Genomic DNA, 20742 nt, shown 5'->3' with positions numbered 1-20742 from the left:
ACCACAATTTCTTTATCCATTCATCAGTTGATGGACATTTAGGCTCGTTCCATAATTTGGCTATTGTTGAGAGTGCTGCTATAAACATTGGGGTACAAGTGCCCCTATGCATCAGTACTCCTGTATCCCTTGGGTAAATTCCCAGCAGTGCTATTGCTGGGTCATAGGGTAGGTCTATTTTTAATTTTCTGAGGAATCTCCACACTGCTTTCCAGAGGGGCTGCACCAATTTGCATTCCCACCAACAGTGCAAGAGGGTTCCCGTTTCTCCACATCCTCGCCAGCATCTATAGTCTCCTGATTTGTTCATTTTGGCCACTCTGACTGGCGTGAGGTGATATCTGAGTGTGTTTTTTATTTGTATTTCCCTGATGAGGAGCGACGTTGAACATCTTTTCATGTGCCTGTTGGCCATCCGGATGTCTTCTTTAGAGAAGTGTCTATTCATGTTTTCTGCCCATTTCTTCACTGGGTTATTTGTTTTTCGGGTGTGGAGTTTGGTGAGCTCTTTATAGATTTTGGATCCTAGCCCTTTGTCTGATAGGTCATTTGCAAATATCTTTTCCCATTCCGTTGGTTGCCTTTTAGTTTTGTTGGTTGTTTCCTTTGCTGTGCAGAAGCTTTTTATCTTCATAAGGTCCCAGTAGTTCATTTTTGCTTTTAATTCCCTTGCCTTTGGGGATGTGTTGAGTAAGAGATTGCTACGGCTGAGGTCAGAGAGGTCTTTTCCTGCTTTCTCCTCTAGGGTTTTGATGGTTTCCTGTCTCACATTCAGGTCCTTTATCCATTTTGAGTTTATTTTTGTGAATGGTGTGAGAAAGTGGTCTAGTTTCAACCTTCTGCATGTTGCTATCCAGTTCTCCCAGCACCATTTGTTAAAGAGACTGTCTTTTTTCCATTGAATGTTCTTTCCTGCTTTGTCAAAGATGAGTTGGCCATACATTTGTGGGTCTAGTTCTGGGGTTTCTATTCTATTCCATTGGTCTATGTGTCTGTTTTTGTGCCAATCCCATGCTGTCTGGATGATTACAGCTTTGTAGTAGAGGCTAAAGTCTGGGATTGTGATGCCTCCTGCTTTGGTCTTCCTCTTCAAAATTACTTTGGCTATTCGGGGCCTTTTTGGTTCCATATGAATTTTAGGATGGCTTGTTCTAGTTTCGAGAAGAATGCTGGTGCAATTTTGATTGGGATTGCATTGAATGTGTAGATAGCTTTGGGTAGTATTGACATTTTGACAATATTTATTTTTCCAATCCATGAGCAGGGAATGTCTTTCCATTTCTTTAAATCTTCTTCAATTACCTTCGTAAGCTTTCTATAGTTTTCAGCATACAGATCTTTTACATCTTTGGTTAGATTTATTCCTAGGTATTTTATGCTTCTTGGTGCAATTGTGAATGGGATCAGTTTCTTTATTTGTCTTTCTGTTGCTTCTCTGTTAGTGTATAAGAATGCAACTGATTTCTGTACATTGATTTTGTATCCTGCAACTTTGCTGAATTCATGTATCAGTTCTAGCAGACTTTTGGTGGAGTCTATCGGATTTTCCATGTATAATATCATGTCATCTGCAAAAAGCGAAAGCTTGACTTCATCTTTGCCAATTTTGATGCCTTTGATTTCCTTTTGTTGTCTGATTGCTGATGCTAGAACTTCCAGCACTATGTTAAACAATAGCGGTGAGAGTGGGCATCCCTGTCGTGTTCCTGATCTCAGGGAAAAAGCTCTCAGTTTTTCCCCGTTGAGGATGATGTTAGCTGTGGGCTTTTCATAAATGGCTTTTATGATGTGTAAGTATGTTCCTTCTATCCCGACTTTCTCAAGGGTTTTTATTAAGAAAGGGTGCTGGATTTTGTCAAAGGCCTTTTCTGCATCGATTGACAGGATCATATGGTTCTTATCTTTATTTTATTAATGTGATGTATCACGTTGATTGATTTGCGAATGTTGAACCAGCCCTGCATCCCAGGAATGAATCCCACTTGATCATGGTGAATAATTCTTTTTATATGCTGTTGAATTCGATTTGCTAGTATCTTATTGAGAATTTTTGCATCCATATTCATCAGGGATATTGGCCGGTAGTTCTCTTTTTTTACTGGGTCTCTGTCTGGTTTAGGAATCAAAGTAATACTGGCTTCATAGAATGAGTCTGGAAGTTTTCCTTCCCTTTCTATTTCTTGGAATAGCTTGAGAAGGATAGGTATTATCTCTGCTTGAAACGTCTGGTAGAACTCCTTTGGGAAGCCATCTGGTCCTGGACTCTTATTTGTTGGGAGATTTTTGATAACCGATTCAATTTCTTCGCTGGTTATGGGTCTGTTCAAGCTTTCTATTTCCTCCTAATTGAGTTTTGGAAGCGTGTGGGTGTTTAGGAATTTGTCCATTTCTTCCAGGCTGTCCAATTTGTTGGCATATAATTTTTCATAGTATTCCCTGATAATTGTTTGTATCTCTGAGGGATTGGTTGTAATAATTCCATTTTCATTCATGATTTTATCTATTTGGGTCATCTCCCTTTTCTTTTTGAGAAGGCTGGCTGGAGGTTTGTCAATTTATTTTTTCAAAAAACCAACTCTTGGTTTCGTTGATCTGCTCTACAGTTTTTTTAGATTCTATATTGTTTATTTCTGCTCTGATCTTTATTATTTCTCTTCTTCTGCTGGGTTTAGGCTGCCTTTGCTGTTCTGCTTCTATTTCCTTTAGGTGTGCTGTTAGATTTTGTATTTGGGATTTTTCTTGTTTCTTGAGATAGGCCTGGATTGCAATGTATTTTCCTCTCAGGACTGCTTTCACTGCATCCCAAAGCGTTTGGATTGTTGTATTTTCATTTTCATTTGTTTCCATATACTTTTTAATTTCTTCTCTAATTGCCTGGTTGACCCACTCATTCGTTAGTAGGGTGTTCTTTAACCTCCATGCTTTTGGAGGTTTTCCAGACTTTTTTCTGTGGTTGATTTCAAGCTTCATAGCATTGTGGTCTGAAAGCATGCATGGTATAATTTCAATTCTTGTGAACCTATGAAGGGCTGTTTTGTGACCCAGTATATGATCTATCTTGGAGAATGTTCCATGTGCACTCGAAAAGAAAGTATATTCTGTTGCTTTGGGATGCAGAGTTCTAAATATATCTGTCAAGTCCATCTGATCCAATGTCTCATTCAGGGCCCTTGTTTCTTTATTGACCGTGTGTCTAGATGATCTATCCATTTCTGTAAGTGGGGTGTTAAAGTCCCCTGCAATTACCACATTCTTATCAATAAGGTTGCTTATGTTTATGAGTAATTGTTTTATATATTTGGGGGCTCCAGTATTCAGCGCATAGACATTTATAATTGTTACCTCTTCCTGATGACTAGACCCTGTAATTATTATATAATGCCCTTCTTCATCTCTTGTTACAGCCTTTAATTTAAAGTCTAGTTTGTCTGATATAAGTATGGCTATTCCAGCTTTCTTTTGGCTTCCAGTAGCATGATAAATAGTTCTCCATCCCCTCACTCTCAATCTAAAAGTGTCCTCAGGTCTAAAATGAGTCTCTTGTAGACAGCAAATAGATGGGTCTTGTTTTTTTATCCATTCTGATACCCTATGTCTTTTGGTTGGCGCATTTAATCCATTTACATTCAGTGTTATTATAGAAAGATACGGGTTTAGAGTCATTGTGATGTCTGTATGTTTTATGCTTGTAGTGATGTCTCTGGTACTTTGTCTCACAGGGTCCCCCTTAGGATCTCTTGTAGGGCTGGTTTAGTGGTGACAAATTCCTTCAGTTTTTGTTTGTTTGGGAAGACCTTTATCTCTCCTTCTATTCTAAATGACAGACTTGCTGGATAAAGGATTCTCGGCTGCATATTTTTTCTGTTTAGCACACTGAAGATCTCGTGCCAATTCTTTCTGGCCTGCCAAGTTTCAAAAGAGAGATCAGTCACGAGTCTTATAGGTCTCCCTTTATATGTGAGGGCACGTTTATCCCTTGCTGCTTTCAGAATTTTCTCTTTAACCTTGTATTTTGCCAGTTTCACTATGATATGTTGTGCAGAAGATCGATTCAAGTTCCGTCTGAAGGGAGTTCTCTGTGCCTCTTGGATTTCAATGCCTTTTTCCTTCCCCAGTTCAGGGAAGTTCTCAGCTATAATTTCTTCAAGTACCCCTTCAGCACCTTTCCCTCTCTCTTCCTCTTCTGGGATACCAATTATGCGTATATTATTTCTTTTTAGTGTATCACTTCGTTCTCTAATTTTCCCCTCATACTCCTGGATTTTTTTATCTCTCTTTCTCTCAGCTTCCTCTTTTTCCATAACTTTATCTTCTAGTTCACCTATTCTCTCCTCTGCCTCTTCAATCCGAGCTGTCGTCGTTTCCATTTTGTTTTGCATTTCGTTTAAAGCGCTTTTCAGCTCCTCGTGACTGTTCCTGAGTCCCTTGATCTCTGTAGCAAGAAATTCTCTGCTGTCCTCTATACTCTTTTCAAGCCCAGCGATTAATTTTATGACTATTATTCTAAATTCACTTTCTGTTATATTATTTAAATCCTTTTTGATCAGTTCATTGGCTGTTGTTATTTCCTGGAGATTCTTCTGAGGGGAATTCTTCCGCTTGGTCATTTTGGATAGTCCCTGGAGTGGTGAGGACCTGCAGGGCACTTCCCCTGTGCTGTGGTGTATAACTGGAGTTGGTGGACGGGGCCGCAGTCAGACCTGATGTCTGTCCCCAGCCCACTGCTGGAGCCACAGTCAGACTGGTGTGTGCCTTCTCTTCCCCTCTCCTAGGGGCGGGATTCACTGTGGGGTGGCGTGGCCCGTCTGGGCTACTTGCACACTGCCAGGCTTGTGGTTCTGGGGATCTGGCGTATTAGCTGGGGTGGGTAGGCAAGGTGCACGGGGGCAGGAGGGGCAGGCTTAGCTCACTTCTCCTTAAGTGATCCACTTCAGGAGGGGCCCTGTGGCAGGAGGGAGTCAGATCCGCTGCCGGAGGTTTGGCTCCGCAGAACCACAGAGTTGGGTGTTGGCAGGAACTGGTTCCCTTTGGGATTTTGGCTGGGGGATGGGTGAGGGAGATGGCGCTGGCGAGCGCCTTTGTTCCCCGCCAAGCTGAGCTCTGTCGTCCGGGGGCTCAGCAGCTCTCCCTCCCTTTGTCCTCCAGCCTTCCCGCTTTCCGAGCAGAGCTGTTCACTTATGACCTCCCAGACGCTAAGTCGCGCTTGCTGTCGGAACACACTCCGACCGGCCCATCCGCTTTTGCCAGCCAGACTCGGGGGCTCTGCTTGGCCGGCAGGCTGTCCCTCCACCCCAGCTCCCTCCCGCCAGTCCGTGGAGCGCACACCGCCTCGCTGACCTTCCTACCCTCTTCCGTGGGCCTCTCGTCTGCGCTTGGCTCCGGAGACTCCATTCTGCTAATCCTCTGGCGGTTTTCTGGGTTATTTAGGCAGGTGTAGGTGGAATCTAAGTGATCAGCAGGACGCGCGGTGAGCCCAGAGTCCTCCTACGCCACCATCTTCCACCAACGGTCTTGTCATTATTATTTAAATCCCAGCATGAGGTCATCTTAATTCTGGGTAGAATTAACATCTGGAAGTAATAGCATTGTCACTAGGACCACTGAGAGGAGCCACAAGGCATCCCTTTCTGCCCTTCCTGTCCCTCTCCTCCCTTCCCTCACCATAGCAGAGGGAAAAGAGACTTTTTGTCCACCCATTTACCATTGTTGGAGATGATAATCAAGAGTGGGGACTAGCAACTGTGCCCAGTCTGGAGTGGAGCAGGTGTCAAGGTCCAACCCCAGGCCAAGGCTGAGGGGGTGCATGGGCCAAATGTGAGCCCTGTTCAGACGGTCAAGAAACCCAATAGGAGGGGGGCGCCTGGGTGGAGCAGTCGGTTAAGCGTCCGACTTCAGCCAGGTCACGATCTCGCGGTCCGTGAGTTCGAGCCCCGCATCAGGCTCTGGGCTGATGGCTCAGAGCCTGGAGCCTGTTTCCGATTCTGTGTCTCCCTCTCTCTCTGCCCCTCCCCCGTTCATGCTCTGTCTCTCTCTGTCCCCAAAATAAATAAACGTTGAAAAAAAAAAAAAGAAAGAAAGAAACCCAATAGGAGAAATGTGGTATATGCTACCTGGGTCAGCTGTGAGCAGGATGTACAGACACAAAGCCATGATGAAGCTGTGATGAGGTGCCACCTATGGTGGTACAGTGAGTGGGATGATGACCCAGCCTATTTCCAATACCTGGAGGAGGGAAAGATTCAGGGTCACACACTGACCACAAGTGTGTACTTCAGAGGGAGATAATGGTGGTGGGGAGTGGTCTGTTCTTCCCTGTCTGGCCTTCTTCTGGCCTAGGGTACTGCCCCTGGTGGTCTGAATATGGGCCAGACCTGGGAGTTACTGCCCACAACCACTACCCTAATGTGCAGTTGGGAGAAACCCAAACAGCTAGCCTTGGAGAGAGAGAGAAAGAGAGCAATAGAAGGCACAGCTAGGATGTATGAGGGGTGTTTATGTTGAGCCCCAACAGCTTATGTAACCCATCCCCACCTCCTTAGATGAGGGAAAGGAAGCAGGTTTAAAGATTCATGAGAAACTCCTGATACTCTCAACATATTACAATTAGTAATGCACTAAGCATTCTTTCCCAGAAATCTCCCTTCTGGAATTCATCCTAAAGGTATATTCATCCAAGTAGACTGCTGTATATACACAACAGTTGTAAGAATTCAAAAGTACTTATGTGTCCAGTAATGTACTTGCTCATGTGAACTGCAGTAAAACTAGACAATGGAAGTTTTGCAGTCATTGAAGAATTAGATAAATTAACATATATTGATATATATTGGTGTCCATTAATTAAGGTTAAATAATACCCAAAAAAGCATAGAACACTACAGTATGATTTTGTTTATTTAAAAAATTAATGTTTACTTATTTTTGAGAGAGACAAAGCACAAGTGGAGGAGGGGCATAGAGAGAGGGAGACACAGAATGAATCTGAAGCAAGTTCCAGGCTCTGAGCTGTCAGCACAGAGCCCAACTCGAGGCTCAAACACATGGACTGTGAGATCATGACCTGATCCGAAGTTGGATGCTTAACTGACTGAGCCACCCAGGCGCCCTTGATTCTATTTATTTTAAACAGACACATGGGTGTTTTTTATGTTGATTATTCCTCATCTTTGTACTATTATAAGAAAAATTGGAATGAATATCTTATTTTTGCACTGTAGCACATTTTTCTTATATTTTCTTACAATGTATTCCTGAAAACTGAATTGCTAGATGAAAGGAAAGTTGGGCTTTAAAGGTTTTTAATTTGTATTGCTAGATGATTCTAAGATATGAGAAAACATTTTACACTCCAGTCAGCTTGTGTAACCTTACCTAACCTTACACCTAAGGAGCTAGAAAAAGAACAACAAACAAAGCCTAAAGCCAGCAGAAGGAAGGAAGTAATAAGGATTAGAATGGAAATAAGTGATATGTAAACTTAAAAAAAAAACGATAGTACAGATTAATGAAACCAGGAGCTGGTTATTTAAAAAAATTAATAAAATTGATAAACCTCTATCCAGCATTATCAAAAAGAAAAGAGAACGGACCCAAATAAATAAAATCACAAATGAGACAGGAGAAATAACAACCAACACCACAGAAATACAAATAATTACATGAGAATATTATGAAAAACTATATGTCAACAAATTGGGTAAAAGGGAAGATATGGATAAATTCTTAGGAACATATAAACTACCAAAACTGAAACAGGAAGAAAGAGAAAGCTTTAAAAGACCAATAACCAACAAAGAAATTGAGTCAGAAATAAAAAATTCCTAACAAAAGTCCAGGGCCAGATGGCTTCACAGCCATATTCTACCAAATATTTAAAGAGTTAATACCTATTCTTGGAGAGAAGATGGAAGAACAACATGGAGACCATGAGCTTAACTTATCCCTGAAATGCAGCTAGATCAGCACCAAAACATTTTTTTAATATGAAATTTATTGTCAAATTGGTTTTCATACAACACCCAGTGCTCATCCCAACAGATGCCCTCCTCAATGCCCATCACCCACTTTCCCCTCCCTCCCACCCCCATCAACCCTCAGTTTATTCTCAGTTTTTAAGAGTCTCTTATGGTTTGGCTCCCTCCCTCTCTAACTTTTTTTCCCTTCCCTTCCCCCATGGTCTTCTGTTAATTTTCTCAGTATCTACATAAGAGTGAAAACATATGGTATCTGTCTTTCTCTGTATGACTTATTTCACTTAGCATAACATGCTCCAGTTCTATCCACATTGCTACAAAAGGCCATATTTCATTCTTTCTCATTGCCAAGTAGTATTCCATTGTGTATATAAACCACAATTTCTTTATCCATTCATCAGTTGATGGACATATAGGCTCTTTCCATAATTTGGCTATTGTTGAAAGTGCTGCTATAAACATTGAGGTACAAGTGCCCTTATGCATCAGCACCAAAACATTTTGAACACCCAGGAAATCGATCTGAGGATTAGCACAACAATCTGCATAACTTGAGCCACAGAACTTGGCAGGTACATGGTGCAGAGAGGTGAACTGGGGGAGAGAAAAACCACGGAGGGTAGGGAGCTGTTTTTGTGGAGAGAGAATGGAGAAAGAGAAAGGGGGAGAGTGCAGCGCATCAGGATTGTGGAAGAAAAGCACTCCCCCTGAAAGCAGCTAGAGAGAAAGAGTGAAAACACTCGAAGGGGACTGAACAAGAAATATGTTCCCCAAAACCACTGACAGGAAGAAAGGAGAGGGTTTCAATAACACCAGGATTCTATAAACAGTGGAGTGCAGAGTCTGAAGTTTCAGAGCTCAGTGCCTGGCAGTTCTCTGGTGAGGAAGTAGGGCGAATCCCCAGGAGCAAGCAGTGGGGTTTGAGGGGTCCATGTGCTACATGGGGAAAAGCAGTTCCCCTGCTTGGAGTGCACTTGGTAGAGGCCATATGGCCTCCCCACAGGCAAAGGTCCCAGAGGACCTCGGAGAGCAGCCACGTTTGCTGGTATTGAGACAAAGACACCAGAGTGTGGTGAAACCTGGCACCCACTGTGTGTTGTGATTTGCCATAATCTCTGAACCTCTGCCACTGCACGAGCTTGCACAAACGTTTTCTGCAGAAAGGCAGTACCCAGCAATTGCTCAGTGAGATCCTATCCAAGAGAGTCAGCACAGGTCCAAGTCATAGGGGTCTCTGAAGTGTGGGGTTTTGAAACACAACCCCATCTGAGATAAAACTCTGGAGGGAGGTGCTGCCTGGCAGGCCAACAGCTTGGACACAGACAGAGTAGAAGCAGGGAGTGAACAGAGGCCTGAGACAAAGGAGGGGTGCTTGATTGTAGGTCAGTGAGAGCGTGAAGTTCCTGTGCCAGAGACTAGGGAGCTGGAGCTCCCATGCATGCACATGCACAACACACTGATACACCTCAGTAAGCTAAGCAGCACCATGTAGTTACACCAAGCCCCGCCCAACTGCACCCTCCAAGCACATCGCCTAGAAGACCAGCACAAGTCACTCCACCTGCTTAGTGCACAGACTATAGAGGGCCTCATAGTTTCAGTTCTAGGGGAAAATGAATGTAACTTCTTTCAGGTTTAAATTTTTGCTGATTCATTTATTTATTCACTTTCTTTGTTCTATTTCTGCTTAAATTTTCTTTTTCTACCCTCTCTTAGATATAGAAAATTTTATTTTTTTTACTTTACTTTTTTTATTCTACTTAATTTTCTTTTATTCTATTTTATTATATATTTTTTTAATTTTTAATTTTTTTCTTACTTTTTTCCCTTTTCTTTCTGTTATTTCTGTATTCTCTCAAGCTTCTCTCAACAAGCAGACCAAAACACACCTAGAATCTAGCTTCATTTATTGGATTTTTTGTTTTGTTTTAATTTTTTAATTTTTACTTTTTATTTTATTATTTCTTTCTTCCTCCAAAATGACAAAATGAAGGAATTCACCCCAAATAAAGAACAGGAAGAAATGACAGCCAGTGGCTTAATCAACACAGATATAAGTAAGATGTATGAACTAGAATTTAGAATCATGATAATAAGAATACTATCTGGGGTTGAAAAAAGCATAGAACCCCTTTCTGAGGAGATGAAATAAATAAAATCTAGTCAGATGAAATTAAAAATGCTCTAACCGAGATGTAATCTTGAATAGATGCCACGATGGCAAGGATGGACAAAGCAGAGCAGTGAATTAGTGATATAGAAGATAAAATTATGGAGAATAATGAAGCAGAAAAAAAGGAGGGAAACAAAGGCAAAAGACAAATACAAGACTTAGAAAAAAATACAAGACTTAGAAAAATTAGTGACTTATTAAAAAGGAATAACATCTGAATCATAAGAGTCCCAGAAGATGAAGAAAGAGAAAAAGGGACAGAGGTTTATGTGAGCAAATTATAGTGGAAAACTTCCCTAATCTTGGGAAAGACACAGACATCAAAATCCAAAAAGCAGAGAGAACTCCAATTAGATTCAACAAAAACTGACCATCATCAAGGCATACCATGGTCAAATTCACAAAATACACACACAAGGAAAGAATTATGAAAGCAGAAAGGGAAAAAAAGTCCTTAACCTATAAGGGAAGACAGATCAGGTTCGCAGCAGACATACCCACAGAAACCTGGCAGGCTAGAAAGGAATGGCAGGATGTATTCAACATTCTGAATCAGAAAAATATGCAGCCAAGAATTCCTTATCCAGAAAGGCTGTCATTCAAAATAGAAGGAGAGATAACGAGTTTCCCAGACAAACAAAAAGTAAAAGAGTTCATGACCACTAAACTAGCCTTGCAAGAAATCTTAAGGGAGACTCTTTGAGTGAAGAAAAGATGAAACAAAACAAAAAAGACCAAAAGCAACAAAGACCATAAAGGACAAGAGGATATCACCAGAAACTCCAACTCTACAGGCAACACAATGGCACTAAATTCATATCTTTTAGTACTCAGTCTAAATGTCAACTGACTAAATTCTCTAATCAAAAGACATAGGGTATCATAATAGATAAGAAAACAAGACCCATCTATATGCTGCTTATAAGAGACTCATTCTAGACCTAAAGACACCTGCAGATTGAAAGTAAGGGTATGGGGAACCATTTATCACGCTAATGGTCATCAAAAGAAAGCTGGAGTAGCCATAATTATATCAGGTAAACTAAATTTTAAAATCAAGGCTGTAACAAGAGATGAAGAAGGGCATTATAGCATAATTAAGGGGACTATCCATGAAGAAAAATCTAAAAATTATAAATATTTATGCCCCCAATGTGGAACACCAAATACATAAATCAATTAATCACAAACATAAACTCATTGATAATAATACCATACTAGTAGGGGACTTCAACACCCCCCACAACAATGGACAGATCATCTATGCAGAAAATCAACAAGGAAAAAATGCCTGTGTGTGACACACTGGACCAGATGGACTTAACATATATATTCAGAACATTTCATCCTAAAGCAGCAGAATATACATTCTTCTCAAGTGCACATGGAACATTCTCCAGAATAGATCACATACTGGGTCACAAATGAGCCCTCAACAAGTACAAAAATAGCAAGATCATACCTTGTATATTTTCAGACCACAACACTATGAAACTCGATATCAACCATAAGAAAAAATTTGGAAAGACCATGAATACTTGGAGATTAAAGAATATCCCACTAAAGAATGAATGGGCTAACCAAGAAATCAAAGAGGAAATTAAAACGTACATGGAAGCCAAGGAAAATGAAAACACGACAGCCAAAAACCTCTGGGATGCAGCAAAGGCAATCATAAGAGGGAAGTACATAGCTATCCAGACATTCCTAAATAAGGAAGAAAGGTCTCAAATACACAATGTAACCTAACACCTAAAAGAGCTGGAAAAAGAACAGCAAATAAAGCCCAATACCAGCAAAAGAAGGGAAATAATAAAGATTAGGGCAGAAATAAATGATATTGAAATTTAAAAAAACACAGTAGAACAGATCAATGAAACCAGGAGCTGGTCCTTGAAGGAATTAACAAAATTGATAAACCTCTACCCATATTGATCAAAAAGAAAAAGGAAAGGACCCAAATTAATAATATAAAAAATGAAAGAGGAGAGATCACAACAAACACCACAGAAATACAAACAATAATAAGAGAATGTGATGAGCAATTATATGCCAACAAATTAGGCAATCTGAAAGAAATGGACAAATTCATAGAAACATATAAACTACAAAAACTGAAACAGGAAGAAATAGAAAATTTGAACAGACCCATAACCAATAAATAAATTGAATCAGTAATCAAAAATCTCCCAAAACACAAGAGTCCAGGGTTAGATGGCTTTCAGGGGAATTCTACAAAATATTTCAAAAAGAGTTAACACCTATTCTTTTGAAGCTGTTCCAAAAAATAGAAATGGAAGGAAAACTTCCAAACTCATTCTATGAGGCTAGCATTACCTTGATTCCAAAACCAAAGACCCCACTAAAAAGGAGACCTACAGACCAATTTCCTTGATGAACAAGGATGCAAAAATTCTCAAAAAGATACTTGCAAATTGGATCCAACAAAACATTAAAAGAATTAATCACCACAATTAAATGGGATTTATTCCTGGGATACAGGGCTGGTTCAATTTCCACAAATCAATCAATGTGTTACATCACATTAATAGAACAAAGGATAAGAACCACATGATCTTCTCAATAGACACAGAAAAAGCATTTGACAAAATACAGCATCCTTTCTTGACAAAACCCCTCAAGAAAGTTGGGATAGAAGGATCATACCTCAAGATCATAAAGGCCATATACGAAAGATGCACAGCTAATATCATCCTCAATGGGGAAAAACCGAGAATTTTCCCCCTAAGGTCAAGAACAAGACAGGGATGTCCACTCTCACCACTGTTATTCAACATAGTGTTCGAAGTCCTAGCCTCAGCAATCAGAAAACACAAAGAAATAAAAGGCATCCAAATCAGCAGGGAGGGAATCAAACTCTCACTCTTTGCAGACGACATGATACTCTATGTGGAAAACCCAAAAGACTCCACCAAAAAACTGCTAGAACTGATACATGAATTCAGCAAGTTGCAGGATATAAAATCAATGCACAGAAATCAGTTGCATTTCTATACACCAATAATGAAGCAGCAGAAAGAAAAATCAAGGAATCAATCCCATTTACAATTTGCACCAAAAACCATAAAATACCTAGGAATAAATCAAACCAAAGAGGTAGAAAATCTGTATACTAAAAACTATAGAAAGCTTATGAAAGAAATTGAAAAGGCACAAAAAAAATGGAAAATATTCCATGCTCATGTATTGGAAGAACAAATATTTTTAAATGTCAATACTACCCAAAGCGGTCTACGTATTCAATGCCATCCATATCAAACTAATACCAGCATTCCTCACAGAACTAAAACAAACAATCCTAAAATTTGTATGGAACCAGAAAAGACCCCGAATAGCCAAAGCAATCCTGAAAAAGAAAACCAAAGCTTTCTCGACTTCAAGCTGTATCATAAAGCTGTTATCATCAAGACAGTATGGTACTAGCACAAAACCAGACACACAGATCAATGGAACAGAATTGAGAACCCAGAATTGGACTCAGAAATTTATGGCCAACTAATCTTTGACAAAGCAAGAAAAAACATCCAATGGAAAAAAGACAGTCTCTTCAGCAAATGGTGTTGGGAAAACTGGACAGTGACATGCAGAAGAATGAACCTGTACCACTTTCTTACACCATATAGAAAAATAAACTCAAAATGGATGAGTGACCTAAATGTAAGAAAGGAAGCCATCAAAATCCTAGAGGAGAAAATAGGCAACAACCTCTTTCACCACGGCAACAGCAACTTCATACTTGAGACGTCTCCAGAGGCAGGGGAAACAAAAGCAAAAATGAACTATTGGGACCTCTTCAAGATAAAAAGCTTCTACACAGTGAAGGAAACAATCAGCAAAACTAAAAGGCAACTGACAGAATGGGAGAAGATATTTGCAAATGACATATCAGATAAAGGGTTAGTATCCAAAATCTATAAAGAACTTACCAAACTCAACACCCAAAAAACAAATAATCCAGTGAAGAAATGGGCAAAAGACATGAATAGACACTTCTCCAAAGAAGACATCCAGATGGCTAACAGACACATGAAAAAAATGCTCAACATCACTCATCATCAGGGAAATACAAATCAAAACCACAACGAGATACCACCTTACACCCATCAGAATGGCTAAAATTAAAACTCAGGCAACAACACACATAGGTGAGGATGTGGAGAAAGAGGAATCTTTTTGCACTCCTGGTGGGAATGCAAACTAGTGCAGTCACTCTGGAAAACAGTATAGAGGTTCCTCAAAAAATTAAAAATATAACTACCCTACGACCCAGAAATTGCACTACTAGGTATTTATCTGAGGGATACAGGTATGCTGTTTTGAAGGGGCACATGCACCTCAATGTTTATAGCAGCACTATCAACAATAGCCAAAGTATGGAAAGAGCCCAAAGGTCCATCGACGGATGAATGGATAAAGAAGACGTGAGATATGTGTGTGTGTGTATATATGTAAACACACACATACACACACAATGGAGTATTACTCGGCAATCAAACAGAATGAAACTTGCCATTTGCAACTATATGGATGGAACTAGAGGGTATTATGCTAAGCAAAATTAGTCCATCAGAGAAAGACAAATATAATATGACTTCACTCATATGACGACTTTAAGACCCAGAACAGATGAACACAGGGAAGGGAAGCAAAACTAATATAAAAACAGGGAGAGGGACAAAACATAAGAGACTCTTAAATATGGAGAACAAACAGAGGGTTACTGGAGAGGTTGTGGGAAGGGGGATGGGCTAAATGGGTAAGGGGCATTAAGGAATCTACTCCTGAAATCATTGTTGCACTATATGCTAACTAACTTGTATGTAAATTTAAAAAATAAATAAATTTTTTAAAAAGAAGTGAGGCCTTGAAATTTTTGAGAGTCTGTTTCCCAGATTTTTACCTGAGGTGTTTGAAAGTCTATGGTCAAGAGTAATGTCTTTGAAATCTTTGAGGGGCTAGGTTCCACAATCTACATCTGAGACACTTAGGGAGTCTGTGCTCAGGGTTGAGTTCTCTGAATTCTTTGAAGATCTACCCCAAGGTTTCAGCCTGACATAATTGTGGGACTGCAATAAATTCTCAGGTTTCTGAACTCTCTGAGAGTCTGTGGCTCAAGGTCTGAGAGAGATTTGGGTGTCTGTGTTCACAGTTTGAGATCTCTGAAGACTTTGAGATATGCCCCAAGTGTTTCTTTTTATGTTTTGTCTTATGGTGGGGGGGAGAACGAGTGGGAGAGGGACAGAGAGAGGGAGACAGAGGATCCAACGTGGGCTCTGAGCTGACAGCAGAGAGCCAGATGCAGTGCTTGAACCCACAAGCCATGAGATCATGAACTGAGCAGAAGTCAGGCACTTAACCGACTGAGCCACCCAGGTGCCCCAAGGTTTAATCTGATTAATGTAGAGTGAGTGTTCAGGGTTTAAGGTCTGTGAATAGTTTGAGGGTCTGTATTTCAAGGCATGAAGTCTCTGAAATTTTAGAAGGTCTGTGTCCCAAGTTTGGGTCAAAGGTATTCGAGGTCTTAGTTCAAGAAATAAAGTTTTTAAACTTTCTGAGGGTATGTATTCAAAATTTTTGTCTGAGTTGTTTAAACGTCCACATTTAGGTTATAAGGTATATGTTTGAAAGTTTGAACCTGAGGTGGGATTCTGTGCTCAAGTTTACTGAATTCCTTCAGGGTCTGCTCCAACATTAAAGTGTATGTATGTATGTATGTATGTATGTATGTATTTGGAGAGAGGGAGGGAGGGGAAGAGAGAGAGATTGAATCCCAAGCAACAACACTGAGCCCGATGTGGGGTTCAAACTCATGAACCATGAGATCATGACCTGAGCCAAAACCAAGATCCAAATGCTTAACTGAGCCAGGCACCCCTGTTCCAACATTTAAATATGAGGTAACTAGCAATTTGTGTACTAGGTGTGAGGTCCCTCAACTGTTTTTAAGTCTGTGCCTCAAGGTTTAACTCTGAGGTTTTTGGAGGTCTCTGTCAGTGACAGATGTCTCTGAAAACAATAGAATTGTTTTCAATAGAATTCTGTTTCCAAAGATTTAAGTCTGCGGTGTTCAGGGGTCTGTGTTTGGCATGTGAAGTCTTTGAACTTTTAGAGGATCTGGATTCCAAGTTTTGAATATGAGGTATTTGGGGTCTGTTTTCAGAGTGTGAAGTCTGATATTTTAGAGGCTGTGTCCCAAGGACTTAGTTGGAGTTATTTGGGGGTCCGTAGCCAAGGTATGATGTCTCTGAAATTTTGAGAGTCTCTGTCCTAAGGATTGATTCTGAGGGGGTTGGAAGTCTGTTCTGGGTGTGACTTCTCCAAACGCTTTAAGGTCTGTGACTCCAGATTTTGACTCTAAAGTATTTGGTGCTCTGTGTTCACAGGGTGAGGTCTCTGAAGTCTTTAAAAATTTGTTGTAAGGTTTAAACCTAAAGTCACTGTGGATCTGTGTTCAGAGTGTGAGGCTTCTCATATCTTTTGGTGTCTTCATTTTAATGTTTGAGTCTGAGGTATTTGGGGGTCTCTGTTCAGAGTGAGAGGTCTCTAAAACCTATAGAGGTCTGTTTCCAAAGGCTTAAGTTTCATGTATTTGGAGGTCTGCATTCATGGCATTTGGTCTCTATACTTTCCAAGGATCTATGTCCCAAAGATTAAGCCTGAGTTATTTATAGGTCTGTATTCAGAGTTTGAAACCTCTGAGATTTTCAGCTTGTGTTCTGAGGGTTTAGTCTTAGCAATTAGGAGACTTGTTTTCAGGGTGTGTGATTGTTGAACTTTTAGAATGTCTGAGTCCCACATTTCTGTCTGAGGTATTAGGGGGTCTGTATTCAAGAAATGAGGTCCATGAATTCTTTGCAAGTCTTTCTTCCAAGTTTTTTGCCTGAGGTGTTTGTGAAGTCTGTGTTTAGGGTATGAGGTCTCTGATCTCTCTAAGAGCATATATTCCATGTTTTGAGTCAGGTATTTAGAGGTGTGTGCTCATGTTCTCTGAAAATTGTCAAGGTCAGTCCAAAGGTTTGAGTTTGAAGTAACTGCTGGTTTGTGTTCAGGGTATGAGGTCTCTGAAATTTTTCAGGGTCTACAGCATAAGGTTTGAATCTGAGGTAATTGAGGGTCTGTGATAAAGTTGTAAAGTCTTTTGAAATTTTAAGCTTGGATCCCAAGTTTCAGAGGTATTTTTGCTCTGTGTTCAAAGAGTAAGGTCCTTGAAGTCTTTTAAGTTCTGAGTTCCAAGTTTTTTGTCTGAGTTGATTAGATGCCTCTGTTCAGGATGTGAGGTCTCTGAACTCTGAGAATCTATGTTCAAAGGTTTAAACCTGGGGGCACCTGGGTGGTTCAGTTGGTTGGGTGTCTGACTCTTGGTTTTAGCTCAGGTCATGATCTCACAGTTTGTGAGTTCAAGCCCCACATCGTGCTCTGCACTGACGATGTAGAGCCTGCTTGGAATTCTCTATTCCTCTCTCTGCCCCTCCCTTGCTCACGTTCTTTCTCACAAAATAAATAAACTTTTAAAAAAGGGTTTAAATCTGAGGTATTTGAAGGTCTGTGTTCATGGGTGTGCCTGAAGTCTTTGAGGGTCTGTGTCAAGGTTTGAAACAGGGGTTCTGGGAGTCTGTGGCCAGGGAATAAGAGGTGTCTGTATTTATTAACTGTCTGCTCCAAGGTTTGATCTGAAGTATTTTGGGGTCTGTGATCTGGGTGTGTGGTCTCTCTGTGCTGTAAAGATGTTAGTGTGAAAGTCTGATTTTGTTCTATGGGGCTGTGAGTTCAAAGTTGAAGGTTGTGAACCATTTTGATGATCTGCGTTCATAGGTTTCAGTCTGATGTTACAGGGGATCTGGGTTTGTGCATTAGGGATTTGTGGTTGGAGTATGAGGACTCTGAAATTTCTGGGTGTATTTGATATGAATTTTGAATCTGAGCTTCTGGAGTCTATATTCAGGGTGTGAAAGTCCTGATCTGTGAAGGTCTACATTGCCAGGTCAGGGTCTTAAGTGTTTGGTGGTACATGTTCAGTGAGTGAGGTATCTGACTCTTTGAAGATCCTTTTTTTCATAGGATTGATTCTGAGGTATTCGTGCATCTATATTTTGAGAGTAAGAGTTTGAAGACTTTGAGGGTCTATGATAATGAAATTGATGTATTGGCATGTCTGTGTTTAGAGTTGTAGTTCTATGAAATCTTTAAGGGTCTATGTTCCAAGATCTGAGGTCTTTCTCGTCTGTTTTCTTGGGTGTAATACTCATAAATCTTGTAGGGCCTGTATTCTAATGTTTATATGACATATATGTATTTTTTTTAAGGAGTAAGTTTTCTGAACTCGTTGAAGGTCTGTGACCCGAGGTTGGAGTCTCGGGTATTTGTAAGATTGTATGCCGGGTATAAGGGTCTATGCATTCATTGAGGGGCTAGGTTCCAAATATTCAATCACCAGTATTCAGAGGTGTGTCCATGTTGTAATGACACAGAATACTCTCATAATATGCGTTCCAAGGTTGGAGTCTGAGGTATTCAATGTCTCTTTTCAAGGTTGTAAGAGTCTGCCCTCTTTCAGGGTTTGTTTCCCAAGTTTGCTTACAATTTTTGTTTTCTGTTTTGTTTTTTTGGCATCTAAACTCAAGAATGTGAGGTCTCTCAACTTTAGAGGGTCAGAGCTCCGAGAGTTGTGTGTGTCATATGTGGTTATTGCTGTTCAGTCTGTGAGGTTTTGGGAGTCTGTGTTCAGGGTATGAGGTCTCTGAATTCTTTGGAACCTGTATTCCAAGATTTGAATCTGAGGCAACTGAATGAAGTACTCTTTCCTATTGAGAGAGCCTATATATACATAGCCAAAGGGTGGTGGAAACTTCTTTTTTTTAACATCATAAGCACATGTCCAAAATAGTGTCTGTAAACTAAAATGTCCTAAATAAGCCTTGCTCATAATAGATTTCCATTATATTTTCTGATGTGAAAAATATCCTGAAGATATTGTAATGGTTGTTTTTAAAATGCAGCACATAATTGGCAGGAACAGCGTTTCCAGGAAAAATATATTGTTTATAGTAACCCAGTCTTCCATTAGCAGTTGTTTCAGAAGAACTCTTTGTGTATATTATATTTTTCTAAACCAAACTGTACTCTAACTCTGCATTAAAATATCAGGACTATGTTTAGAGTACACCTCAAATACCACATCCTGTACAAAATTTTCTTGGTCTTATAGATGCTAAAATGTTACCTAAAACCTTTCTGGAAATCCAGCCCACTCACACACACACACCTCCCACCTGTAGCCAAAGGCAGAGTAAATTGTTCACCGTTCTTCACTCCTGTGGCATTATAATAATACATATTTTATGTGAGATTTCATTTCACCCTATCTGCTGTGCCTCCTCCCACTGGGAGCAGAGCCAGGGACTATATCTTCTCTAAGTATTTTTGGTTCCTCCCACAGTGCCTGACCCACAGTGGGTGGTAAGTATTAATGCTGTTATTTATTCATCCATTACTCTAATAAGTCATCATACCTTTAATTCTCTTTACCTGAACCCATTCTGTCATGTTACTAACAGTGTTGATCTGATTTTGAAAAGAAGCATTCGTAAAGGGACCTGTGGTGGACACTGGGATGTACCACCCTTCTTCCCCTTCAATGACGGGCTTAGTCCTTCAGGTGCTGGGGGTTCTATTGTCAGACAGTTGTCAGCCCCTTATGGGATTGTCTCAACTGCAGAGAGCTGCCTCACTCAAGGTCACACTCCTTCCCTGGGTGGCCTATATTTAATGACTGATCAAAATGGGGATGTAAAGGCATATCATCGAGCCTTAACCTGATGGGCATTCAAAAGATTCCCAAGGAGTCAGACATGGCAGTAATTAGGCTTGCATCACAGTTCAAATTCTCCCTCCATGCATCCTGGCTACATTGTCAAATTTGTTGGCTGGGAGTTATTTATTCTGTTTTCTTATTACCCTTTCAATATCTGTAGGGTCTCATTGATAACCTAATGTATGTTCCTGATATCAGTCATGTATTTCCTCTTCCTAGTCTTATTCAGTCTAGCTAGAGGTTTGTCAATTTTGTTGATCTTTTCCAAGACCTGACTTTTGGCTCTGTTAATTGTCTCTACTGTTTCCAATAAAGTTTATTTCTGCTCTTTATTATTTCCTTCCTTCTAGTTACCAGGGATTAACTTTGCTCTTCTTCTATCTTGTTAAGAAGAGACTTTAGGTCACTTTTTTTTTAAAGAGAGAGTGCAAGTTGGAGAGAGGGGCAGAGGAAGAGAGAGAATCTTAAGCAAGCTCCACACTCAGCACAGAGCCCGATGCAGGGCTTGATCCCATGACCCTGGGATCATGACCTGAGCTAAAATCAAGAATCAGACACTCAACTGACTAAGCCACCCAGGTACCCTTACATACTTCTTCTCTAATATTATCATTTAAACCTACAAATTTTCCTCTAAGCATCCCTTTAGTTCAATCCCATGAATTTTGATCTGTTCTACTTTCACTGTTGTTCAGCTCAAAATATTTTCTAATTTCTCTCATGATTTCATCTTCGACCCATGAATCATTTTAAAGTATGTTGTT

At 40.2% G+C, this 20742-nt stretch overlaps 1 long non-coding RNA gene across 8 annotated transcripts in view; it reads right to left on the bottom strand.

Annotated features, from left to right (window-relative positions):
- The window catches only part of LOC123595033, a 162178-nt gene that overhangs the window by 9200 nt on the left and 132236 nt on the right, over positions 1-20742 (bottom strand). For 2 of the 8 annotated variants that reach the window (XR_006710987.1, XR_006710990.1), the window contains one exon: positions 6111-6222. The exons of 4 other annotated variants lie outside the window; for them this stretch is intronic. This is a non-coding gene — a long non-coding RNA (uncharacterized LOC123595033). Of the gene's footprint in view, positions 1-6110; positions 6223-12615; positions 12649-20742 lie in introns of those variants that run through there. 2 more of the 8 variants (XR_006710992.1, XR_006710994.1) reach the window with 2 other exon arrangements.

The sequence above is a fragment of the Leopardus geoffroyi genome, chromosome X, assembly GCF_018350155.1.
Source record: "Leopardus geoffroyi isolate Oge1 chromosome X, O.geoffroyi_Oge1_pat1.0, whole genome shotgun sequence".
Lineage (NCBI taxonomy): Eukaryota > Metazoa > Chordata > Mammalia > Carnivora > Felidae > Leopardus > Leopardus geoffroyi.
Note: the sequence above shows the minus strand (reverse complement) of the source record. Positions and strands in the feature narration are given on the sequence as shown.